The sequence below is a fragment of the Adiantum capillus-veneris genome, chromosome 10 (assembly GCF_014529385.1).
Source record: "Adiantum capillus-veneris isolate H3 chromosome 10, ASM1452938v2, whole genome shotgun sequence".
In the NCBI taxonomy this organism is placed as follows: domain Eukaryota; kingdom Viridiplantae; phylum Streptophyta; class Polypodiopsida; order Polypodiales; family Pteridaceae; genus Adiantum; species Adiantum capillus-veneris.
This window is the reverse complement of record NC_140940.1, coordinates 52,759,069-52,780,589: the sequence shown is the minus strand read 5'-3', so window position 1 is coordinate 52,780,589 and position 21,521 is coordinate 52,759,069. Positions and strand designations below refer to the sequence as shown.

Genomic DNA, 21,521 nt, shown 5'->3' with positions numbered 1-21,521 from the left:
TGAGGGCCCCTCTTACTTTTGACATTGACATTGCTCTCATCTTTTTTGTCACTATTTTTGTATTAGCGCTTGTATTTATTGATCATTGATACTGCCTATATTACTTGTTTGGTGTTTAACTTCACAATCTTTTTTTTTAAAATGGAAGTGCATTGCTGGTCTACGCAGAGTAGATGGCTAGAACCATGGCAGCAGATACGCGGTACAATTCTTGCATCCCTGAGAGGTATCAGAGACATAACGTATTCATCGATCATGAGTGTGAGTCATCATAAGAACAATGGAGTTATAACATTGGTGGATGTTAAAATTCAAATTCATGTCTTGTTGTGTTCATAAGAATCTCGTTATATCACGATGGAAACTTTTAACAGTTGATGTTCTAATATTTTGGATTGTGGATAAGTAGTATGTACTGTTTTGATGGATTTGGTTAAGGTTTAAAATCCTCATGTGAGGTGCCGTGAAGGCTTATGATTATTTTTGAAATATTGCTTCATGTACAAGGGAAACTATGTCCAATTTTTTTAAAAAGTACTATGTTTGTTTTGCTTTGTTTTTCGTGAGAGGAGGCATAATGGTTATGGCCATTTTTATTATTTTTTCAAGCGGTGATAATACCACAAATACTGATGTTCTAATATTTTGGATTGTGGATAAGTAGTATGTACTGTTTTGATGGATTTGGTTCAGATTTAAAATCCTCATGTGAGGTGCTGTGGAGGTTTATGGTTATTTTTGAAATAGTGCTTCATATACAAGGGAAACTATGTCCAATTTTTTTTAAAAGTACTATGTTTTGCTTTGTTTTTCGTGAGAGGAGATATAATGGTTATGACCATTTTTATTATTTTTTTGAGCGGTGATAATACCACAACTACAGATGTTCTAATATTTTGGATTGTGGATAAGTAGTGTGTACAGTTTTGATGGATTTGGTTAAGATTTAAAATCCTCATGTGAGGTGCCGTGAAGGTTTATGGTTATTTTTGAAATAGTGCTTCATATACAAGGGAAACTATGTCCAATTTTTTTTAAAAGTACTATGTTTGTTTTGCTTTGTTTTTCGTGAGAGGAGATATAATGGTTATGGCCATTTTTATTATTTTCTCGAGCAGTGATAATACCACAACTACAGATGTTCTAATATTTTGGATTGTGGACAAGTAGTATGTACTGTTTTGATGGATTTGGTTAAGGTTTAAAATCCTCATGTGAGGTGCCATGAAGGCTTATGATTATTTTTGAAATATTGCTTCATGTAAAAGGGAAACTATGTCCAATTTTTTTTAAAGTAGTATGTTTGTTTTGCTTTGTTTTTCGTGAGAGGAGGCATAATGGTTATGGCCATTTTTATTATTTTTTCGAGCGGTGATAATACCACAAGTATAGATGTTCTAATATTCTGGATTATGGACAGATACTACGTACTCTATTGATGGATTTGGTTAAGATTTAAAATCCTCATGTGAGGTGCCATGAAGGTTTATGGTTATTTTAGAAATATTGCTTCATATACAAGGAAAACTGTCTGTTTTTTTCAAAAGTACTATATATGTCCTGCGTAGTTTTTGGTGAGAAGTGTCATAATGATCATGGCCATTTTTTCTAGATAGGTGCCAATACCACAACATAGATCTTCGCTCGAGTTTTTCTTTGCTCGCAAAATCTTGCTCGAGGTATGGTAGGACTCATCCATTTGGTGCTCGAGAGACTTAGCTGCCGCAAGCATGTATGCTCTTTAGTCCATATCATACTTCCAAAGTATAATGACAAGTTCTACTTTGTGTTTGGGAGACGCCGTCACCACAAAGAGGATCCTAACCATGCATACTTCTTAAATTTTATGCACAATAAAAGAAAGAGAATGAGTCTTATAAGACAAAAACATTGTTCATTTAAAATGCATTTTCATTTGCTTACTCTAGTGTAGCATTGTAAGCATTGACAGGGTTCATATTATCCTTAAGCTAGGTTCCTTGCATCTTTCTAGCATCTTTAAAAGGATAATTCTTAAACTTAACAAGATATCATTGGATAACGTTACCGTTTCTTAGTACCTTGTCTTCGTGTCAAAGAATTGATTTGGACTGCAACACCTCTTCTTGATCTTCAATCTCTGGTGGGTCCTCCATTATTGGTTCTTTTTGTGGTTCTCCTTTGTAAGGCTTGAGTAGGCTCACATGGTTAGCATTGTGAATGACCCAATGGTTGGAAAACTTTAACTAATAAGCCATCTCATTGATTGGTTTAAGAATTTTTAAAGAAAGGACCACAATATCTTTTTGCTAGTCTAGCGTAATACTGGCCCGTAGGATTCTTGCCTGTAGTATGCCTTAAATGAGCCTTGAGAAACTTTAGCAAGACCAATCATTTTTTTGAAAGCCTAAGGCTCTTCTGTGTTTATTAGCACTAACCCTTTTTTCCTTTTTTATGAGATGGATATAACCTTTTTAATCTTTGGAAAAGATGTAAAGAGGGTTGTCTTTTGATGTGCCTTAATAATCTTTTTGACAGGCGTAGAGTGTCTTTTCTTGCTAAGCATGTCGAGACTAAAACAATCCAAGTTGCTTCCGAGTGTCAATTTTTTGAAAGCTTTTCATTTGGATCTTTCGCACATAGTTTAGGTCTTCCTAAGTTGCATGCTCAAACTAGAGTGTTCACTTAGATGTTTCTAAGTTTTATTTATCTTTGCAAGTTTGATACATGTACAATCCCTTCAGAACAACAGCATTAGTGTATTATAAAAAAGTACAACCCAACAAGAACTTCTATGTATGTCATTCTTGTAGAGAAACCTACAAGGCTACAACCAAAAAAGTACTATTTTTGCACATGTCAAAGTTAAATACTCAAAACAATTTTGCACATGCTACAAGCACTACCATCATTTCAAATAAAGATTCGCCAAAAGAAATAATATTTAGGTTCCCAAATAGAACAAGGCAAAAAGCATGCCATCGAGGAGATTGTTTTACTGGGAAATTCCAAAATGGAGACTCACAAAGTGTACGATCTCCCACCAAAATGTCAAAACAAATTGTGCAAACTACAAGGCATTTCTATCTTCTCTACTTCTTTGAAGGCGTATACCTTCGGGGCTGATTTAAGATGAAAGTGAGATCTCTTTCACGTAGTGTTGGTTGATGTATAATCATATGTTGCTTACCATCCAACCCAAGAATCTGTTTGTAGACAAAGTATAAATGCTTACAATCTATGTAAGATTTTGTTGCTTTCTCTCGTCCTTGAAAATCAGGGCATGTACAGTAGGGCTCCATAGCCACATGCACATCATATACATCTTGCGTTAATATCTTGAACACGGCATGACGATCAGGCACCATAATTATCTCTTGTACAAAACAAGCTTCCATACATGCTCCTATTTCCATGCGCTTATTTGCCTCCTTAGAGACACCGGACCTCCAATTTTTACTGCGCTTGCTAGAGCTTCCCATTGTCTCCCCTTTCTTGACAACCTTTGGAGAAGGATCTCTAATCAAAAAACCTATCCCTAGCAAACCAGCATACTCCTCCTTTGATACACTTGTTCCACTCTCTACTAGCCAAGTTGTTGGCCTTTCCGGTGGTGACAATACTTGTTTGGACACAAATTCAGTGTGCTACACATCATGGCCACAAAACCACATCCATTGGTGTTGCCTATGGTCTTTGTAAGTTCTCTCTCCCCAAAAGCATGGGGCCACAAGTCCTGGAGACCTACTTTGCATGACATTCTCACATCTTCTCCCTTCAAGCACACCAAAGCACTTATGAGAGACATTTTGAGGCATTCGTCTGATTGCCTAATGACCCCTTGGCACAGCAATCTCAAAATCACCTATATCATATTCACTAATAGAGGGTGCGGTGTCATCTCTTATGTCATTATCTGCATGAATCTCCTCATCTATGGAATCTGCATTCACATCAAATTTCTGTCCCTCTTTCTTCATGTCTGTATCAAACAAAATCTTTCGTGGTCGTCCGTGGTCTTTTCGTTGTCTAGACTCCATCACATAACCAGGCTTATGAGAAGCCGTTTCTGCAAACCCTCTTGCCTTCTTTCTTTGCACGGTTTCCCTGTCTCCATGCAATAAAGGTTGCCCATAAAATGGTGTGCCTGCGACTGCTCCTTGGAGAGCATCTGCCAGTGCAAGTGGGCTGAGATTTTTCTCTTTATTTCTAGATCTCTCTAGATACGTTTGCATATCCGGACCAAGCCCTATGTATCTACCAGTCAGATAGCCATGTTGCTTTGTGCATTGAATGTAAGCATTGATGACATCAGTGACACGTGCATCATACAAGGAAATTTTTTTGCTACCCCCTTCACCAGCAAGCCAAGATGCATGAATGGTCTCTGACAAATTGGTACTAGTACTTTGAGCTTTTTCCCAAGGACTCATAGATATCTGCATTCCACCAACAAAAAACTTTGAATTAGTGAAACAAAAAATAGAGAAGGTCAAAGTTAGGCTCATGATTGTATCATACTTCATTGTGTAGGCTACCCCAATGAGATATCCTTGTCTCCCACCACTTGAACCATTTCTCCAGTGACTTGATATTCTCACTTGCAACATTATTTGACCACCATCTTCTAATTGCTTCTGCTTACTTCATTGCCAGACCCATTGTCCTTGATTTGCGCCAAGTCTCACACATGTCTTTGTGGATACTAAACTTTTCTTTAGCTATATATTTTTTAGTATGTTTCTGTAGAATTTGCTCCCAATGGAAGAGACAGGACCTTTCCCTTCCAATCATGATGTTATTTGGCCCTCCATTGAAAATTGTACGCATGGTAGCCCAGTTTGCTCCAGCCTCATCAGCCATAAAGCCTGCAAAGTCTGTTGATGGATAACCTTCTTGAGCCAAAACATCATTAAGAGATCTCCAAAACAAGACTTGCGTGTCTGTATCCTCCTCTTTGGTGTCACAAACCGCTATAACCATCAATCCCTTCAAACTAAAGAAAATAACAAATCTTAGCCACAACAAGTCTGCAAATGATGCAATGACAAAATGCTCCAAACCATAAAAAAGTTACCTTGCATCATAGACAGAGCATGACATAGTTTCCCATCCATCTATTCTGTGTGTGTGATCAAAATGCACCCAAGAAGCACTCAAATCTCCATTTCCTCCTCGACGCATGCGATTAACAAGGTCTATACCACACCCTAGACCTTTTGTTGACATCTTAAAGATGTAGCACTTATCATTTGGGCCACCTTGTCTAGGGAAACGACTCCCATGAAAGTAAGGAAAGTGACATTTTTTCTTCAAAACCATGATGTGGTCAAACCCATCCCCAACAATCGAGTATTGTTGTCTTTTCTCAGTAGCTACCATTACCTTAAATCTATACAAAACAAGTCAAAAATTGAAATAACCTTATTGCACTGAAAAATCTAAATGTCAAATGTTTTACCTTTGATTCTGAACCAGTGGAATCATTTCTTCCAATATATTTGAGAGCTCTGACTCCCCCATTTTTAATTCATTTGAACCAACAATAGCGTCAACCAATAATTGTCTGGCGACAATCATCTGAACTCTTCTTGGTCCACTGCTTCTATCCACCTTCAAGACACTTGCAACCATCTTCCGTATTCTCTCTATTGTGGCTCTTGACGTACCTGCTTGAACTTCATGCAAGTGATGACCTATGTGAATCATCATTCTTGTAAGCTTTGGATCTGAGGGCAAAATGTAGTACACTTTACAAGAACAAGGACTCTCACAGAAAACAACTTTTTTGCAATAATGACAATTGATACGAAGGTTTTCGTCTTCACATAGAAGCCCTTTGCTTACTTGCTTATCCAAGTAACCATGAAAGAAGGATACATTGAACTTGGCGTTGTTAAAATAATACGGGCAAAGAACTCTATGACAAACTAATGAGCCCAAGCAATAACTAAGCCTAGCAGTACAATTTATGGACATGTTAGTTTTATGCGGCCTTGTCCAAAGATGACCATCAAATTTTTGCTCCATCCTCTTACAACCTTCTTCAACGGGGGGGTAGCTCAAAGGAAATGTCACCATCATAAACTTGTGGAAGTTCAGTCACGTGTTTGATTTTCTTACTATTGTTTATCAGATGTTGTAGTCTAAAACATGTTTTGCTACCTAAAATCCAAGGGATAATGGAGTTTTTTGTCAAATCATGCACGTCATCATCACTGGAGTCCAATCTTTGTTTTTTATCAACAGGCTTTGTTTCCTCTTGCATTGATGGATTGTTTATCTCAAAACAATCTTCTTTTGCACATGGACTGTTGTTGATGCTTGTTATGCCTGGCTTAGCACCAAAATCACTCTCGCCACTATCTGTAATATAGAGCATATCACTAGAATGTTCAATGAAATACTCAGAAGAGAGAGTAGAGTCTAGTAAAAAGTGCTCATTTTCATCAATATCCCACTGTGAAGGGGTTTCGATATACATTTTTTCCAACCTGATGTAAACTATTGCTTTCAAACAGGTAAATTTGTAGGTTGGAGGAAGAAGACACTGAAGATAATATCTGTTGAGAAAGAGTTTGTTGTGTCGAAGCTCTACTTCTCTAGTGTGAGTCTCTTTTCCAAGTGTCCAAGAGATAGTTACTCTATCCATCTCCATAGCAAGACAAAGGAAGCAGCTTCTTGTCTAGACCTAATACAAATTTCTTACCAAAATATAAAACATAACGCTAAAAGAGAATGCATATATTTTTACTAATGTAATATTCTTCACAAAATCAGTGACTGCCGTGTCATAAATGACGACGGATACAATCATAATTTAATATCCTCTCATGGTTGATTTTTAAATAATACCGACGGCTACAATCATAATTTAATATCCTCTCTCCAATCATAATGTTAGGTAAAAACCATATATTTATGAGGTAAAAGAGACTCGCAATCATTAGACATGCAGATCATTCCACAAAATACACCTATTTTCAAGAATATAAACACAAAAACCAAGAGGTTTTTTTTGGATAAGTTTCGTAGGTATTACGAAAAAAAATCCACTAGATTTCACAAAAACCTAGGTTTTTTCGACCATCTAAAGTTTGATAATAAAATTAATCAAAAATTACCAAAATACCTCTCTCATTTGTGGAATATCCCAAAATATCCTTCAAATTTTTCATAATTCTCAAAATACCCCTGTTTGTGAGAGTAAATTTATCCAAAGATTAAAAAAATTGTAGCTTTTCATAAGAAGACTAATTGTCAAAAACTAGAATTCAAGCTGGTTATTTACGCTTTGGAGATGAATTGCGTCATTATTTTTAGACATAATTCTCTTTTTTTGGGAGGTGAGCACTAAAAACCGGATCTCGATTGTCAAAAATTAATAAAGATAGAAAATCGTGAGCAAGCGTATTTTGGAAAATTTTGAAATTTGAGAGGTATTTTTGGAATTTGCACAAATTAGAAGGGTATTTTGGTAATTTTTCCTCAAATTAAGAAGATCCTCAAGTTTTAAAACCCTAAATTATTAATAACCCTTAACTTTGCAAAGCTTCTTATCTGTGGAAAAAATGGCGGTGCAGACTAGCGAGCAGACCAGGTACATCACATTTTTTCTCTCCTCCTCCATCTCTCCCTCCACGCCTTCTCCCCACTCATTGAGCACGCTATCCGTCTGTGCGCGCAGACGGATAGCGTGCTCAATGAGTGGGGAGAAGGCGTGGAGGGAGAGATGGAGGAGGAGATATGCGAGGATGAGAACTATTTTGAGGAGTGTAATCCATGTGTTCTGCCCAAGCTCTACTTGGTTTGTGAAACTTCGTCCTCTCCGGTGCGAGCACTCTATCCGTCTGCGCGTGCGCGGACAGATAGCGTGCTTATACACCTGCGTCGTCATCATCAGACCATGCGTCGTCATCGTCAGACCCTGCATCGTCTGCGTCGTCATCGTCAGACCCTACGTCGTCGTCGTCCCTGCACAGCTAGAGGTTCAGTATCGTGCAGGAGATTCGCTGACGCAGGAGATTCCTTGGCGTGGCTGCTACAGTTTACGCGAGCTCAGGTTTACGCGATGGTTCCATCTACAAACCTTGATCAGGTTTCCATTCGAAGCACTGTTTTGGATTTGAAGACTACAGATGCTGGGGGTGCTAAAGCAGGAGATTCCCTGGCGTGGCGTGCCTTGTACATGGTGAACAGGTTTTAGAATACCAAGCACCGTCCGCAGGTGGGAGTAGCTTTTAGACACCACTGATGATGATCAAATGCACCATAGTTTGGGATGGGGCAGAGTTGAGGCTGTAGGTCTTCGGATCAAGAAAAATTTATCTACACATGTGGCCGCCATGCACCCAAAAAAACACAGCAAACATAATGAATTCTGATCCCATACCATGCATAACTCACAAAGTTCCCAACAGTGCAATGCATTATTCACGAGAGCACGGAGATAAGTTTTTTAACAAGTGCCATGAGAACATGCCACAGCTGGTGACCATAGGTTCTTGATATGTAGATCTTGCAGATAATCTGAGATAGACAATAAGCGCTACACACATGTAGCAAGCCATTTCTTTTGATGTAGATGTGCTATACAATTGAGTATTGCACATGCAGACACATTCATGGATGGTCTCTCTTGTTTCTTTGAGCTTGTGTCGCCTCTTAGAGTTGTAATCAGTAGTGCTGAATTTACGAGGGATAAAAGATTCACTAGTGTGTACCATGTACCATCGGCCTTATCACCGCATGTGCCAGTGCGTCCTCCACTCTCAACAGCGAGTAGCTACTTCACTGGGCCAGCAGCAACACCAGCTGTTTCACTTTCAAACAAGGAATTCCGTTACAACCAGTGGGCTCACTATTTCATCTTGCCTTCCCACCTTCATAGAGTGATACCTTGATGCCTCCTCCTTACCCTTTGGGATATTGCAAAGGAAAACCAAAAGGAACATCCCACCCGGCCTACCCACAACACCAACTTATGGTTGGGATTCTAACTTGCACTTCATGTTCTAATAATCCAAACCCATTTAGCCTAAAGTTAAGTCCTATTATGAAGCTATTTATAACTTCCATATACACTCGGCCCTTAGAAATACAGTAACTTTTAATAGTAATCCATCTCAAGAACCACGTAGTACCATGCAAGCTCCACTCTCTACCACCCTGCTGCTCTTTAATTTTCTTGGATTTTGGCAATCTAGGTAAGTATTTTTCATCAACAAAATCAAATTTCTCTCAACTTTGGCCGTACATTTGTCACCTGTAAGCTTTGAGCGTTGGTTATAGGACGTATGCCCTATCTACTTTGCTTAAAATAAAAATGTCAAGGAAAATTTACTCTGGCAGTGCAATGCATTGAAAAAGGCTGGCAATGGATGGAAAGCCTTTCCTCGATTGCATTCAGTCGAACAATTTGTTCAACACATAACTAGCAATTCCGTATTTATGCTTTTCTATTAGCCTTGGTTGGCATTCTTGTTGCACCCTAGTTTCCGCAATTTCTAGAGGTTATGGGTTTTAGGTGTTTTCATGTCATGGGTCGTAGCAGGGCAATGTCGTTTGAGCACAAGCTCTGATTAAGGGTTCAAAGCATGGCATTGCCATGGCCAATGTATGCTTAATCATTAAGCCACAGGAGCACTACAAGCCACTTAATCCATAATTAAGAGGTGATTAGCAAAGTCGTTCCATTTCTCAAAATCATGGCATGCTTAGTCACAAGTTATTGGAGGCCAAAACAAATTAGTGTCTTTTGATGTTTCTCAAGGTATGTATATGAGTATACGGTACCTCAAGTCCACTTCAAAATCTTAATGGAGAATTGTTCCACTAGGAAAATTTTGGTGCTAGTTATTGGTTTTGACATGTTGATATTTGGTTATTGGTTTTGACAGGTTTTAACGTGCAATTTTTACACCTTGAAACCATCTTGAAGGTTCATTTTTATCAGGTATTTATCTTATGTTCATTTTTTAGCAGAAGGTCAAGCTTTTCCTCTTCTTCTTCGTCCTTTGGTATTTATATATTTGTTATGGCTTTTTTGCACTTATAGTATTTTAAGAGAGAGTTAGTAATTGTAAACAAAGTCTTGATTATGTTATTTATTTTCTTTATAGAGATTTAAGATATTTACCATGGCTCCTAAACGCTCCATGAGAAAACGAGAAGCGAAATGTTCAGGGGGTATGACTCTACGGTCTGGGACTGTTCAAGGAAGGCAAGTTACACTTGAGGATGGTTCCTCAAGGATTCTACCAATGAGTCCGCCAAAGAAGTCTGTGAAAAGAAGAAATCAATGTGTGTATGTTGATGATGAAGCGTGGTCCTTGGACAGGTCTATAGATGGAGATTCTAATAGCACTGCTATCACTCCAAATACTGTTGGTCCATCTTTTGCTCCCACTCCACAAACTACTCACACAAAGAACAATAACCAGGATGAAGAAGACGACTTTTCAAAGCATGACAGGGTTTTTTGGGGAGAATGTGTCTCTAGGGTTGATGAATGAAGTCATAAGTCAATTTCATATCAAAAGAAAGTCAGAACCCCCTTTTGTTCCCTTATGTAGATTAATAGCTACAGATGCTGTTCGATGTGCAATTTCGGATGCACCTTGGTTGACATCCACGTTTGATAGGGTTGACTATGTCTCTTCAATGGGTTCTTTTATTGTTTCACTTAAAGGACGACATGGAGAAACAAAACATTTGACAGAGGACACGATTGAGATGTGGGATCCAATATGGCAAAGACTCAATGTAGAATTTGAAAAGAATCTTGTGGGTGATTGGGTAGATCTTCGAGGCAAACTGTTTTTTGTGTGGGATGGTAACCACAGGTTAAAAACTTGGATGCGACGAATTGAAGAAGGCAAGTGCTTCTTTTCTCTTGTGTTTGAGTTTAAATATACATTGTTGTACTTGAAAATTTATTTTGGATGATGTTTCTTTTGTAGAGCACTCTGAGGATGAAAAATATCATGTGCAAGTTCGTTGTGAATTTATTGAGATAGATAAAAAGAAGGAAGCAGAGTTGATTTTGAGTCTTGATACAACAAACGAGTAAGAATTATATGGATTATTGTTTCTCAATTCTCTGGTTGTAATGTGCTTTTTCATTTGATTATCCGTCAACTCTTGCTTTTAGAATCTCGCGGGCAACAGCTCCACCCAACTTGGCACATGAAGTATTTATGTTTCAGAAGTTTGGTATAGCAAACAAGTCAAGCATAATGGAATATCTCACTCCTGAGCAGAGATCTTGGATGGAGGTTGAGCTTAAATTGGAGGCAAGACATAACCAAGGGATTGTGCCATGGTACTCAACGCCATGCATTTTGATTGCTCAACTTGTTTGGAAGGTATGTCATGATGCTCAACTTGTTTGGGATAATAAATACATTTCTTTAAAAAATTTAAATTGCGAGTACTTTGAGAATGAGTATGTCTTCAACTACTTTACTTTGAAGGTGCCTTAGTTGAAGGTTACAAGTTATGCATGACTCCATGTTTTCAAATAAGCCTTTAATTTTCATGTGGGAAGTCTATTCAAATTATGGATTGGGTTACGATTTGTATAATGCCCTAAATTCCCACGTGGGAAGCCTTTGCAGAGGTGGCAAGTTATGGATGGAATTTTGTCTTGAAATATGCTTTGAATTCCCATGTGGGAAGCCTTTGCAGAGGTGGCAAGTTATGGATGGCATTTTGGCTTGAAATATGCCTTGAATTCCCATGTGGGAAGCCTTTGCAGAGGTGGCAATTTATGGGTGAATTTTGGCTTGAAATATGCCTTGAATTCCCATGTGGGAAGCCTTTGCAGACATGGCAAGTTATGGGTGAATTTTGGCTTGAAATATGCCTTGAATTCCCATGTGGGAAGCCTTTGCAGAGGTGGCAAGTTATGGGTGAATTTTGGCTTGAAATATGCCTTGAATTCTCATGTGGGAAGCCTTTGCATAGGTGGCAAGTTATGGATGAATTTTGGCTTGAAATATTCCTTGAATTCCCATGTGGGAAGCTTTTGTGGCGGTGGCAAGATATGGAGGGAGTGATGGTTTGAAATATACCTTGAATTCTTGCATGGGAAGTTTATGTGAAGTCTATGCCGGAGGATGTACAAGAATGGTTAGATAAAGAGGACGAGAATACTATGTTCTCGTCAACACTCTTGGAAAAGGGTATTACACCTTGGGAGTGCTCTCACTGTCCATGGTGGTTGGAGTATCCCCTAGGTGTTATCCCAAAGAGCGAGCAAGAGATTCATGCTCGTAAGTGAACTACAATCTCTTGATGAAGTACTATATTTTAGTTAAAATAGAATTTTGTTGATCTTTTTTTTTTGTGAGCTTTTGTATGGAAAGGTTTTTTGGAAGAGAGTCCCATCTCTAATGACGGTGTAATCTCACCCCAAGCGACATACATTGAGCCATCCACCAAGCCACCCTCACGTGCAAGAAAAGGTAAAAAAAGTATAGAAAAAACCCCCCAATGTGTGCTTGTAGATGTTGATGTTGAGGAGGAGAGCTTTCCAACTTCTCTTCTACCAAAAAGATCCACCTTAGCATCAAAGTCTTGCTTCTCCGAGACTATTATGAGTCGTTCTCTAAATGAGCGGATGCCAACAAAACGTACCACAGGTAGACGTTCTTTGCTTGTTTATTTGCTTTTTATTACTCTAATTAATTATTGCTTGCATTAACCATTGACATGTCCTATGGTTTTCTAAGCATTCTTTGAGATTCTAAGCAATTGAAAATTGCATTTTCATGTTTAGGAGAGGAGTTTACTACATGTGTGGATGCTTTGTTATTGGATGTGGAAGCAATTGATGACCTAGCATGGCATAGGTAAGACTTACATATTTCTCTAAAAAGTTATATTACCATAATGTATTCTTACCATAATCATTTGTTTTGTGTTAGTATTGAAATGTGGTTCAAGAAAACACCAATCTATGATGGGCGCGAGTATGCATTGAAGGGGGAAATCTCCCAATATGTGGCAAGATTGATCTTTGCAGACTTCCCTACGTCCATGTTAGTTGATGGTATTCACAATCACACTATAGGTGAACTTTTTTTATGTCATTTGGGAGGCTTCGTGCTTGTTATAGAATGCATATATGTTATGATGTAATTTTTCATTTTAACTTGCTTGTGTAGGTAATGTAAAAGTTGTTCCTGAGTGGAACCACTTTTCCACTGCCTTGGCAACTGGTGTCATGGAAATTGCTAATGTTCACTTGGCAGACGAGACTTTCTTGGTGACTTTGTCTCTTGCACAAAATTTGGGAGATCTTGTCATGCAAGCTAATAGATTTAGTTTGCAGCTCCATCGCTCGTGGACTTTGATGTGTGATGGGGGATATTTACACCCAGAGACTGGTGAGCAGGTGAGGTTTCCTTCTCTATCTAAAGCTTGCGTATGAATTTAGAGTTCTTCTTATTAAGTGATTTGTTCTCTCCTTTCATAGGTGATGGATCTCACTCTTGGTCTATTTTATCGTAAGAATGCTCAAAGCATTACACCTCATTATGATAGAAAGGCTGGGGAGGATGTTTCTTCTGATTTCTTTCCGGCCTCAAGAAGCTACCTCACAGAGTCTCCTCCTCGTTCATGTAATGATTAGACAAGTTTAGCTGGAGATTTGATTCGAGGGGGAGCAGAGCGTACTGAGACTTTTTACAGGTAACTTTCTAGCCATGAACTCTTGTGAATCAGGACACACATCTTGATAGTTCTATGCAATCTCTTGTCGTTAAACTTTGATTATTATGTTTAACACAGTTGGCTGCTAGAAACATTCACATATGAGGACGACCATGTTATGGACATCTTTGCCGGGTGTGGTGGTTTGGGGCTTGCTTGCACAAAGGAGATACGTCACTATCTAATGTTAGAGGGTGATTTCTTTGTCTTCTCTGAGTGTTTAGAGAAGAAAGTTTGTGGTCCTCCTCCTGAGGAGGAAAACTAGTAGATTAGCTACTTCCATTGGTGGATAATTATTTTTGTGACTTGACTCTATGTATTGTTTGAGATAGTATTTTTTTAATGCAACAACGAGCAACATATGGAGATTGTGGGTTTTTCCCTTATCCCCACAAGGGTTTTTTCATCCACAATCATGGTGCCTTGACTTGAAAATCGAGGCTCAATCTATATGTTGTTCAATTATGGGGAAAATGTTGTGTTTCTCATGTCATTATCTTGTTCTTGTTGTTCTTATTGGGGTTAGGGTAATGCAAGCAAATGCCTACTCAATAATCATCATGTGTGTGTGTGATGGGGGGGGGGGGGGGGGGGTCTCTCTTATTCTCTCTAATTGCTTATAGCATGAACAAGATAAAGACTCATTACTAGAGTAGACTTCAATTTTCCTCATACCAAAAATTCAAAGATTTCACTTTGTTATCTCTCTCTCTCTCTCTCTCTCTCTCTCTCTCTCTCTCTCTCTCTCTCTCTCTCTCATATTCTCTCTAATTGCTTGTAGAGAAAACAAGATAGAGACTTGTTGCTAGGGTAGACTTCAACTTATCTCATGCAAGAAATTTAAATATTTCACTTTGCTCTCTCTCTCTCTCTCTCTCTCTCTCTCTCTCTCTCTCTCTCTCTCTCTCTCTCTCTCTCTCTCTCTCTCTCTCTCTCTCTACTTGACTTATAATGCAAACAAGATAAAGAATCGTTGTGCTAGAGTAGACTTCAACTTACCTCATACCAAAAATTCAAATATTTTACTTTGTACTAAAATTCTTGTGGATCATAAACATAGACTTTGTGATGATCTTTCTTATAAATACTATGTATATGACATTGCAGTATCAATATATTGACATTGATATGGTTACTTTTTTTTAAATCAAATCTATGTTGTATTACGATGGCCCTTAATTGTGTCACAAACATGTAGAGCACAAATTTTTTACTATGCACTTTATCGACCTAGTTCAAAAGCTATATACCTTAGTATGTGCAAAAGGTTACATCTGATTTTTTCTACCCTCAAAAAGCTCTAACTTTGTAGAGAAAGCTCTAAATGAAAAGCTCCTATATTTAATATCCTCGTTGCTTCCCTCGATCAAACTTCAATTTTTGGTATACCACGCATTTTGAAACATACTCTTGTATGTTTACTTTCATGGTAGACCAACAAAAAGACATTTTACTCCTTGAAGAGTAGATTATGGAATTCCTCTTCGCCCACATAAGGAGAAGCATGGGATTCATACATGGATTTCTTATTGTATGGGTGAGTACCACATAGCCTATTGTTGTTTGGAAGATAACCATCCTTCAAGGTGAATGGTTCTTTTTTTCTTCCCTAATGAAAGGTTGTATTTACCTGCTTAAAGCCTCAATCAATAGCATACTCATCTATCATAAAAGATAGGTCATTGTGAGTTTCTATAGACACCACATTTACCCTTGGCCGTTGAGAAAGTGCATCGACCACTTGATTGTGCTTTCCAAAAATGTGAGAAATATAAAATTTCAATGCAAAAGAAAATTTACCCACCTCATTTGTTTGTCAGAGATTTTGGTTTGAGTCATGAAGTTCTTGAGGCTTTGTGATCCATTCATAGGATGAATGGAGCACCCAAGAGATAGCGCTTCCATGTGTCTAGGGCCTATAGAACATCTATTTAAGCTCTTTTTTGTATATGCTTAATACCCGTTCATCGGCATTGATCCTTCAGCTCTCATATGCTATGGCATGCCCTTCTTGAAGCAAAACGGCTCCATGGCAATCACCACAAGCATCACATTGGACCTCAAATGACTTTGAGAGATCCGGATGCATGAGGACTAGTTGAGACGTAATCTTCTCTTTGAGCTTGTCAAAAGCATTTTGTTCTTTAGCAGTCCATGAATACTTAACATTCTTCTTTGTTAAGTCATGCAATGGTCCTGCGATTTGAGAAAATTTTTCTATGAAGCATCTATAGCATGCAGGCATACCAATAAATCTTCGTAGCTCCTGTAGATTCCTTGGATTAGGCCATGCTTTTATTACCTCCAACTTTGATGGATCAATATGGATACCATCTTGAGAGATAATATGACCTAAAGATTGAACCTCTTGTAGGAAAAATTAACTTTTCTTTTGATTAATGAAAAGCTTATTCTCTCACACAACTTGAAAGATTACATGGAAGTGTCACTTGTACTCCTCAAGATAATTTGAGTGGCCTGAAGATTGTTGTCCATCATGAGTCTGAATACGGTTGGAGCATTTGTCAAGCCGAACCTTCGAACTTATCGACTAGATCTTCTACCCACAGCATAAGAAAACGTTTTTTTTTAAATGATCCTATTTAGTGCTCTATAGTTGTCACACATGTAATATGTGTCATCTTTATTTTGCACTAAAAGTATTGGTGAGTAGAATGGAGAGGAGCTAGGACTTACCATCCCTTTTTCCACCAATTCATGCACTTGCCTCATGATCTCCTCTTGTTGAGCTTGTGAAACTCAATAAGGAGGTGAGCTTCCTAGTAGAAGCTCTATTGCATGGTCATCATCCCCTCGTTTTGGAGGTAGCTCACTAGGGATGTCATCAATGAAAACATCTTGGAATCCATTTAGGAAACTAGACAGCACTAATTCCTCTTGATTCCCTTTATTGCTACATGTGAAAACAATAGAGTCATTTACAAATTCTCTAACAAAAATTATATACTCAAGAATAGAGCTTTTCATTGCCTTATCAAAGGCAAGCATATTTACCAGGGATATGGTGTTCCCCGACTCATTAGCATCTATGTACATGCTATTTTCCCTGTAGGTGAAATAAATTCTCCTTTCAAGGAACTTCATATTGGCAATCATGCGGTTGAACCATGGTGCCCCTAGGATAACATCCTCATGTTGGAGAGGAGAGATAAAAAAGTCTTCTTTGTTGACGTAGCTTTGGACATGAAGCCTCAACTTCCCAATCAAGTGAGTAATGGAGACTTGTTGTCCCTTGAAAGTTGTGTGAGCAGTTAGACTATCTCCCATCTGAAAAGCTTGAATGCTCAACTTGGTGGCCAACTTCATTGATGTGAAGTTGTGAGTAGAGCCAGGGTCAAACAAGATTAAGGCATCATGTTCCCTTACCTTTCCCCAAGCATAGGAGAGGAATGAGCCTTTGCAATGAGCATCCTCTTTTGCAGCTTCAACCATGGAAGCTTTAGGAGTGTCATTGTGTACATTTCTTTTGGGCAAGAACCATAACCATGTCCTTGCTCCCCACACTTAAAGCATTATGGTCTTTACGAAAGGCCTCTAATTCTTTGGGAGAGAGCTTATTTTTACCTCTGTAAGCTCCTTTCTCCTTGGCCTTGTTGTTGTTGGTTTTGGTGTTGCCTTGGGAAGAATTTTGAGCATTTCTCTTCCCTTTAGCTTCATTTTGATCCTTGTTTTCCATGGGCTTGAAATTTCTTCTTGCCCCTAGTTGTTGGATATTGATCCTTGAAGCAACCATAGTATGGTGCATGACTTTGGTGATAGTGCTAGGCCATTGAGAGTTGACATACTCGTCCATTTCTTCAGGTAATACCGCACAAAATTATTGCTTTTGTTTGGCGAAGTCTATCCTTTGAAAGACTATAGCTTTGAGATGTAAATCCCAAAACTTGTCTACATATTTGTGGATAGACTTGTTGAAGAGAAGCTTCAAGCTCTGTCATTCGATGAGCACTTTGTCCTTTGCATATCTTGCAAGAAATTGCTTTATTATGGAAACTTGTAGAATTTTCCATCTCTTTGGGGCTTCGCCATTGCCACGAAGGCTGGAGCACCATTGACGAGTAGACTTCTAGATTGTAGATTGTAGGACTCCATGAAGCCCTCCTCTCCAAAGGCTGCATCAAATTGTTGGATGAAGGCTAATACTTTGTTGGTGTCACCAAAGGTGCCATCATAGGTGAGAAAAGAGAAACTCTTTCCTCCCTCTTTGACTTTCTTTAGCTTTTCAAACCTTCGCCATGCAGGGTAAGTTTTGTGATTTCCTCTCTTCTTGTATTCTCTAGGAGAATATTTGTTGCTTTCCTTGGAATAGGAGGGAGGTGAAGAAGAAGGAGAAGAGGGTGACCTCTTTCTTGCCTTTCTCTTCCTTTTTTTCCTCTCTTCCCTTTCGGAATGACAAGGAGAAGGACTAAGGGTTGACTGTTTCCTCTTGGGAGGAGTTGGCAATAGTCTAGACCACCATCTTTGTAAAGACACATCTTCAAAGGAACTTAGGGATTTACTTCTTTCTCGTTCTTTGGATTCCTCCTCTCTTATGGGAGAGAGTCTTCTTTTGGAAGTCTCATCAAGAAGCCTCCTAAACTCTCACTCCTCTTGGAGAGGAAGGGAAATCCCATAAGCATGAAGTTGTTTGGGTAACTGCGGCTTTCAAAGTATGGTTGCCCATAGCTTGATACAACCTAGTAACAAGATAATTGATAAACACAAGCTAGTAACAAGATAATTGATAAACATGGGGGAATCATCATTAGCAGGGAAGGAATGCGGGTAGGAAAGCACTTTAGTTAGCAAGCTAACAAGCACCACATATTTGGGTAGGATTTCCACCTGAAGGTCCTAGCTTGCCTAAGGTCAAAGGACTTATTAACACTAACTTTTGGAGGTCTTTAATGAAGCTAACGCTAAGGTCGTTTAAGATCCATTAGGTGCACGTTGCTCTTTGATAGACTACCTCCTTTTGGATCCCTATTGATATGTAACCATCTCTCCTCTTGGTCCCTTACTGAGGTAAACCCAGAAGCACTTACTGCACATTGATCTTTGGTAGACCGTCTCCTTTTGGACCCCTATTGAGATGCAACCATTTCTCCTTTTGGTCCCCTGTTGAGATAGGTTTAAAATCACATATCTATATCCTAACTCTTGTTCACCTTTTATCTTCCCATATTAAATGATCAATTTAATATGACAAAATCACTTGGTAAAGTTAGATATTACATTTTATGACAGTCAAGGTGATTTCCATGAGAGCCAGATTTGATTGAATCAATATGGATAGATTGGTAGAGATTTCCAGGATTGCATCAACATTTGGGAGTCTCATGTATAAGATACTAATCTCGAGACTTGAGATTTCATTTGCGATAGGTGCATTTTCTATGGGAGCAGTCAGTCATGCAGGACTGACATTGGCCTTGAGCATATGAGCACTTTGTAGCGTACCGTGAGATACTTGTAGGAGGATGTCTGCGGCTTTGGTGAGGAGTATGTAGTTAATGGCTCTATACTTCCTCTATGATCAGAGCTAGATGCACAAAGATTCAGTGAGCCACTTTGCATTGCCTGAGGTCATACTTGTGATGGCCTTGTACAAGTTTTGTATAGTTTTCTTTTCTCTCTCACATCCACATTGGCCTTTACGTGGGAGGTTGTTCGGGTAAATCCCATGTAGTCGATTAGGCCAAGCGCCCTCCCACCATACTTATTCATTATGTACATGATAGAATAAGGGGGACTCACATATTAGAGTGATTTTTAGCCCCTACAAACACAAGGTCTCCTCTCTTATCCATTGTTGCACACACTCACACATGCTCCCGCTTGTGCACTTCACCAACAACCCAAGGCTTGGAGTATATTGTTGGGAGACAACAATGTTCTGGACTTAGTCTGGATAGCTAATGCCAAACCAAGACAGTTGACATCCTTGATAATCATGTATATTTTCAAGATAAGGGATAAGGGTTTAGCAAAACTTCTCGTCCACCTCTTTAGGGATTGTTATAATAATAACTTTGGTCTGATGACTCCAAAAGAGATTGAACAGAAAAAATATCAGGGATACTCAATCTTAGAATTCATTATGTGAACAATACCTAAAACAGAAAAAAACTTGGGGCCAAATAAAAGAGCGTATGGTAGCATGGCCAATCAACAAGGAAGTATGATCCACAGTAGTCACATCAATGATGGAAATCGGGATAGAAAAGCGAAAACTACCTTTAATAGAAGACAAATGAGTGACACAAGGACAAGAAGAGGTCCACACAAGTCACACCTACCAAGCTATTGGTTCAAAGGCTTCATGAAAGAAACACCAGCCAAGAGAGCGGGTGCAGAATGCCATCGTAGAGTCATACCAATAGATTTACAAAAATAATGGGTCAAAAAATACAGCGGATCAGGGGATGTGTATGACCATTTTGGGAGTTTCATAGAAGTTCTAAGAGCTGAACGTATCACAAACTTCCACATGCAATTTGAGGGGTTTGGGATGAGTTTAGAATTTTAAAAAATTGACTTGGTTCTAGACCATACCTCCTAGATCAATAACCAATATATGAACTTTGGCTATGAGATTTGTTGTTTCTTGCTCAAAAATGGGAATCAAGCATAGCACCGTGTGGCACAAATCTACAGCTTCAAACAAAAGAAAGAGAAATCATAAGCGCTTGTGTGAGTTGAATGAGGCAATACATCGATAGATGCTTGGAGTTGGAAATTCCAATCGAGGAGAGCCTTGTCTCATTGTTCCTAGAAGGACTACTTAACAAGGATTTGCATGCCATTTTATATAGTAAAAAACATATGACTTGGGAAGCCTACGACTTGGATGCAATCAACTTGCTAGATTTTCAATGAGGAAAGAGCTGTTAAGGATGCATAGAGTGAGCGGACCACACATACCATTCCAACACAAGTAAGACCAACTATGGCAGCTCCTACCAATGCTTTGGAGGACATGCTTAAGCGCATGAATGACATGATGACCAACATGAAAGGAATATCTATGAGAGGTACCGGACAAGATCCACAACAGGGACAACCCATGGGACAACACAGAGCATTGAAATGGTGTGCCATCAAAGAAAAATGGACAAACCATGAAACAAATGAGTGTTATAATAATCCCAAATATGATGAAAACGTCCACTATGTACTTATGAGACAACAAGGACAATCCATGTATAGATATCCACTTACTATGGCACCCATCTAGAAACCACTTATGGCTATGGACTCTGTCACAACGCACATTAGGCTAGTAGTCACCACTGCCAGGAAATAATGATGTACTAGTCAAGTATATGCTACCTAAAGGGCAAGTGGATGAACAAGCTCTAGTACCCATCCCACCGTTTAAAATGAAGTGAGCTTTGCAATGGTAGGAATAGAGGACAAGTGGTACACTTAGTCAACTCCCAACACAATGGAACAAGTTTATAAGGAACCTCCGGTTATAGTGTTGGTTTATTTCATTGCAAATCAAGGAACTATACTGATGAAACAAGATTATAATAGGTATTTTGGTAAAAATCTTGCATTATGGGAATCTCAAAATTGACCAAATTCATGTAATTTGGGAATTTCCAACTTAAAGTGGGAAAAAAGGAAAAAACTTGTTGATAAGATAGAGTGAAAATCTTATTGGATTGTGGTGTTGATAAACACCAAAAATCAAGAGGATGAAGAAAGCATGTTGAAGAAACACTCTTAATTAAATAAAAGAAAGAAAGGTTGATACAGCTAGAGATCTTGTTTACAAAATTGGCTCTTATAGTCACAATAGAATCTCTGCATAATCTACT

The 21,521-nt window shown here is 38.7% G+C and overlaps 1 pseudogene; it reads left to right on the top strand.

Annotated features, from left to right (window-relative positions):
• Nucleotides 1-10,118: 10,118 nt before the first annotated feature.
• On the top strand, nucleotides 10,119-13,960 carry LOC147448851 (uncharacterized; annotated as a pseudogene).
• Nucleotides 13,961-21,521: the final 7,561 nt, after the last annotated feature.